This window comes from Falco peregrinus, chromosome W (genome assembly GCF_023634155.1).
Source record: "Falco peregrinus isolate bFalPer1 chromosome W, bFalPer1.pri, whole genome shotgun sequence".
NCBI lineage: Eukaryota > Metazoa > Chordata > Aves > Falconiformes > Falconidae > Falco > Falco peregrinus.
The window spans coordinates 22,044,993-22,050,951 of NC_073743.1; the positions used below are offsets into that span (position 1 = coordinate 22,044,993).

Sequence of the window (5,959 nt, forward strand, 5' to 3'; positions counted from 1 at the left end):
GGCAGGGGGAGATCGCGACCACCGACTCATATACCACCTACCCAAATCGTACCCCAGACCCATTTCTAGACCTTTCTAAGCTCTACTGCGCAGAATCGGATATAGGAGGAGAATATGTTAAAGATTTACGGGAAATATCATGGTTATGCATGAATACTTAATGAATATGTATGAATAAGTTCTATATATGGTGTCTGATTTTGAGACCTGGCATGTGTTGATCGTGAGAGGACTCGCTCACGCACCCGGCCGTTAATAAAGAAGTGTCTGCTTATCTACATCACATTGGTGTCGATAAGTTTTTCATTCTGAGATTTCGGTAACAGTTTTGGCGACCCACATGGGACCTCGCTGAAGGAGACCGGAGGAGTCGGGGACCTGATCGGTTCCAGCCGGCACCGAGGATTTCTCAGGGATACCCATCGATCCCCGATCCGTAAGGCTCTTCACGACGTTCCCTGGATTTTTGGTAAGACACTTCTTTTTTTTAATTGTAGTAAGTGGGTCGGAGTCCCACTAAAGTAAGTAAGTAAGTGCGCTAGAGGAAGTGGGTAGGAGTCCCACTATAATAAGTGTATGGCAAGGAGTAGGATGGAGACCCACCAGTGGGTTGGAGTCCCTCTGAGTAAGTCTACCTGTCAGACGCGGTAAAAGAGCTGTGCAGGGTAGGACTAGGAGTCTGCCCATAAGACATAAGCGAAAGCTATTGCAGGGTTGGACAAAAGTGTAGACAAGAGAAACTATATGCTATAGTGTTCTCTAAGGTAGTGCCTCTAACAAGAAGTTAGAAGAAGTTTTTGGGTTTTTTTGTTGTTTTGTGAGTTTGTGTATTAAGAAGAAAATTAAGAGGTACAATATTGTGCTATATGTTTGTTTAAAGTAACTGTGGGAAAGTGTGAGTGTGGCTGTAAGGGTGAGACGTGTAATTGAGAACGAAAGCGAGTGTGGAGTGTGGATCCGCGGATCAGAGTGACAGAGTTGAATAATTGTGTATTGTACTGTGAGTAATTACACCATGGCAACTAAGTTAACTCGGTTGTTTAAAAGTAAAAGCATGGGTAATCTTGCTGTAAATGACAAAATCCCGAAAAATTCTTTGTTGGGATGTTTATTGGCACATTGGGGAAATTTACAGGATGATCTGCAAAAGAGCCAGGTGATTGAGTATTGTAATCATTTGAGTACTGTAATAATTGGTGGCCTTTGTATATATTGGATGATCAGGAAAAGTGGCCCACGAATGGGACACTGAATTATAACACTATTCTGCAGTTAATGCTGTATTGTAAAAGAGAAGGGAAATGGAATAAAATGCCAAATGTGGATTTGTTTTTTTTTACTTAAGACAAAGAAAGGATTGGCAGGATGAATGTAAGCTAACTATTAGAGATAATTTGGTAATGGCTATAACTTCTGATAATAAGAAAATGGAAAAAAATGTTGTTTAAATTGTGAGGTTGGGAGTGGATATAGGAGAGACATTTTTTATTAAATATCTGTAAAGGAAAAATTGGAACAAAAACAGGCCATTCCTGCAACCCCTGGATTTGAAATTTGGAAATAAGATAATTACACATGAATTTTTGTATGTACCAGAATGTCCGATACCCTTCTTAGGAAGAGATTTGTTATCCAAATTAAATGCACAGATTGTTTTTGACGAAGGAGAACTTTTCTTGAAAATACCTGAGTCAAAAACGGGAGAAATCCTGATGATACAAGAAAAGGTAAAGGAACAAGAAATTCCACCGGAGGTGGATTTGGCAGTGATCCCTACTGTATGGGAAACAAATATTCCTCGTGAATTGAAACTAGCAGAACCTGTTAAAATAGATTTGAAGGAAGGCGCAGGAACAGTGAGAATTAAACAATATCCAATCAAACCGGAAGTGAGACAGGAATTGAAGAAATTGATTGATAAATTTTTGGAGTATAATATTTTGGAAGAATGTGAATCTGAGTATAATACTCCTATTTTACCAGTCAGAAAACCTTCGGGTGAATATAGACTGGTACAAGACTTGAGAGCAGTGAATCGAATAGTTAAGGATATTTATCCTGTAGTAGCAAACCCTTATACACTGTTAACAGCATTGAGGGAGAATTATCAGTGGTTTACAGTGCTTGATTTAAAAGATGCTTTCTTTTGTATACCTTTGGAAAAGGAAAGCAGAAAATGGTTTGCTTTTGAATGGGAAAATCCTCAAACCGGGCAAAAGATGCAGCTGACATGGACTAGATTATCCCAAGGATTTAAAAACAGTCCAACTATTTTTGGAAATCATTTAGCAAAGGAATTTGAAATCTGGAAACAGGACAAACCAAGACCTGGACATTTATTTTTACAATATGTGGATGATATATTGATTGCTACAGAAGAAAGATTTATTTGTATACAGGTGACTATTGACCTTTTGAATTTCCTGGGACTAAATGGGTATAAGGTATCCAGGAAGAAAGCCCAAATAGCCTGCCAGACTGTGATATATCTCGGCTTTGAGATTTTAAAAGGACAACGACAATCAGGAAAAAATTGCAAAGAAGCTATTTGTGGTATACCTGAGTCGAGAAATATTCATGAACTCAGAGCGTTTTTGGGAATGACTGGGTGGTGTCACCTTTGGATCATGAACTATGGGCTAATAGCTAAACCGCTGTACGAGGCCCAAAAGGACTCTCCCTTTGTACGGGGCCCACAACAACAAAAGGCTTTTGTAGAGTTGAAACGTGCCCTAATGTCTGCACCTGCTTTGGGACTGCCGGATCTAACCAAAGATTTCCAGCTGTTTGTACATGAAAGACAACACCTTGCACTGGGCGTGTTAACCCAAAGGATAGGAAGCTGGAAACGACCAGTCGGATATTTCTCTAAACAACTGGACACAGTGAGTAAAGGGTGGCCAAACTGCCTTCGAGCAGTGGCCGCAACAGTGATGCTCATACAAGAAGCTCAGAAATTGACTTTGGGAAGAACAATAACAGTCTATGTCCCACACATGGTGATAACTGTCCTAGAACAGAAGGGGGGACATTGGCTGTCTCCCAGCCGAATGATGAAGTACCAGGTGGTATTGACTGAACAAGATGATGTGATTCTAAAGACAACTAACCTGGTAAATCCTGCAGTGTTTTTAAGTTCCATACAGGAAGAAGGACGACTGGAACATGATTGCTTGGCTACCATCGAGTATGTTTATTCCAGTTGTGAAGATCTGAAGGATGTGCCATTGGAGCGACCAGACTGGGAATTGTATACTGATGGAAGCAGCTTTATGGAACAAGGAGTTCAATACGCCGGATATGCATTAACAACAGAGACTACAGTTATAGAAGCAGGAGCATTGGCGAGTACCACATCAGCACAAAAGGCAGAACTCATCGCTTTAATTCGAGCCTTAGAACTAAGCAAAGACAAGAGAGTAAATATCTGGACTGATTCAAAATATGCCTTTGGGGTAGTGCATGTCCATGGAGCTTTGTGGAAAGAGAGGGGGTTATGGTCCTCTCAAGGATCAAACATTAAGCATCAAACAAATTTTACGATTATGGCAAGCAGTTCAAAAGGCAGATCAAGTAGCAATCATGCACTGTAAGGCACACCAGATTGGGAATACAAAAATAATAGCTGGGAATAATTTAGCTGATAGAACAGCAAAAAAAAAAAAAAAAATGAAAAAAGGTAGCAAAGAAACAAGCATTGCAAATGGCAATAATTCCTTCTAAAACAGTAACCCTTCCTAGGGAAAAAACGAGATATTCAGAGGAAGATGACAAATTGGGTCAGTTATTAAATGCTAAGAAAAACTTAGCTGGATGGTGGATAAGTCTCTTGTGATGAGAGAGATAATTCAAACAAGGCATCAAGAATGTCACTGGGGAGCAGAAGCCTTAGTAACATCTTTACGAAAGCAAGTAATATCAGTTAAGATGTTGGGAATAGCTAAAATGGTAACTGCAAAGTGTGAAGTATGTTTGAAAAATAATCCAGTGATTAAGAAAAAGGTTCAAATGGGTAGACTGAAATCTGGTGTAGAACCTGGAGATTATTGGTAAGTAGATTTTTCAGAGTTACCTAGACAAAATGGGTACCGGTACATCCTGGTAAGGGTTGATACTTTTACAGGATGGCCAGAAGCCCTTCCCTGTCGCACCACACAAGCAAAAAGAAGTAGTGAAGTGGTTATTACAAGAAATAATTCAGAGATTTGGAGTTCCTATTGGAATTTCCTCTGACAGAGGTCCACACTTTGTTGCTGAAGTAGTCCAAAGTGTTAGCAAAGTATTGGGTATTAATTGGGATTTGCATGCGTCTTGCAGGCCACAATTTAGTGGAAAAGTGGAGAGGATGAATCAAACTTTGAAATGACAAATAAGTAAAATTTGTCAAGAAACCAGTCTAAAGTGGCCTCAGGCACTTCCATTGGTGTTATTACGAATCAGAGTACAGCCAAAGAGTGGAACCTCAGTCAGTCCTTATGAATTATTATATGGAAAACCATATGAGTCTCTAGAACCAAATCTAAACATACATGTAAAAGGAAAACAAGATGTGTATAACTATTTGCTTTTTCTAAGGAAAACTTTGGCTGTGATTTGGAGTGTAGTAATTTGGAATAGACCTTTACCCCTGGAAAATTCAGTGCATGATTTCCAACCAGGAGACTATGTCTATGTGAAGACTTGGACCTCCGAACCTTTGCAGGAGCACTGGAGAGGACCTTTCCAGATACTGCTAACCACTTTTACAGCTATCAAAATTGCAGAATCGGATGCTTGGATACATTATACTCGAGTGAAGAAAGCACCGTGAAGAAAGCATCTACTCCGTGGAAGATTGTTAATCGTGACCCAGAGTCTTAAAAATTGACTTTGAAACATGTCTAATTTTTCATATCAGGTTATGATTGGTTTTTGGATTTTCTTTTGGTCGGTAGTGTTGGTGGGATCATGGGCTGACTTGGTGGACAGGAACAAAAGACAAATAGAAACAGAACAAATGATTGACATTCCCAAACAAATGACTGAGGAAAATTTGATGGTAGGATTGATTAAAGAATTTGCCAATTTACAAAACGTCACGCAGATCACTGCTTGTTTGCCAATACCGAGGGCAGTAGGTGAATCTATTCCATGGGGAATTTTAACTATGAATCTGACTAATCTGGAACATAAAAATGAAACCACCTATTGTGAACAAAGAACAGTAACTCAATGGTATGAACAAGTAAAGGTTATTAGAAAACAGTGGAAGTCACCAGGTAAAGAAACAGATTGTAAAAAAAAAAACCAAAAAAACCAAAAAACCCCCAAACTATTTAATTATGATTTTATAACAGGATCCAGACCTAGTGCCATAGCTTGAGTTCTTCTTCCTGGGGGTCCAAATCTCCAGTTAGGATGGTGTTCTTATGATGAACAACTTAAAACCAATGTGAGCAGAAGTATCATGAAATGGAAGTGTAATAAAACTGGCCAAGGTACCCAATTAGTAGAACAATGGGACTCTATATGGTCTATGTCCATATTTTCTCATTTTCAGTATATGACAAGAACTTCTTGGTGTTTTACCTGGGATGGAAAAGTTTTTTCAGTATTACCCTGGGTCAATGATAGGTCAACTTCATCGGGAGAGAAGGAAAATAAAATAGTGCCATGGTGGAAATGTGAAAAAGTATATGATTGCAGTAATGCAGACTTAGTAATCCAAAGAATTCCTCCGTAGGCCACTGTTTTAAAATATGGTTGTTTTTGTCGAGGTCTTAAGAACACTCTCAATTTAACCAGCACTTTTACAGTTAGGAAAGGAACTTTGTTTAGTTGTAGTAAAACTACTATTTGAAGTCCAGGACATTTAGTTTGGGCATTAAGTGATGGAACCTGGACCACACATTTACCATTAGATGGTAAGGTGAAACAAATTACTTTAGGCATGCCAACATTGTGTCAAATTTGGAAGAAA

At 39.1% G+C, this 5,959-nt stretch overlaps 1 long non-coding RNA gene across 1 annotated transcript; it reads left to right on the forward strand.

The window, feature by feature from the left end:
• Positions 1-330: 330 nt before the first annotated feature.
• Positions 331-5,056, forward strand: LOC129783105 (uncharacterized). Its single transcript, XR_008745087.1, has 2 exons — positions 331-469; positions 4,659-5,056. It is a non-coding gene; the product is annotated as an uncharacterized LOC129783105 (long non-coding RNA).
• Positions 5,057-5,959: the final 903 nt, after the last annotated feature.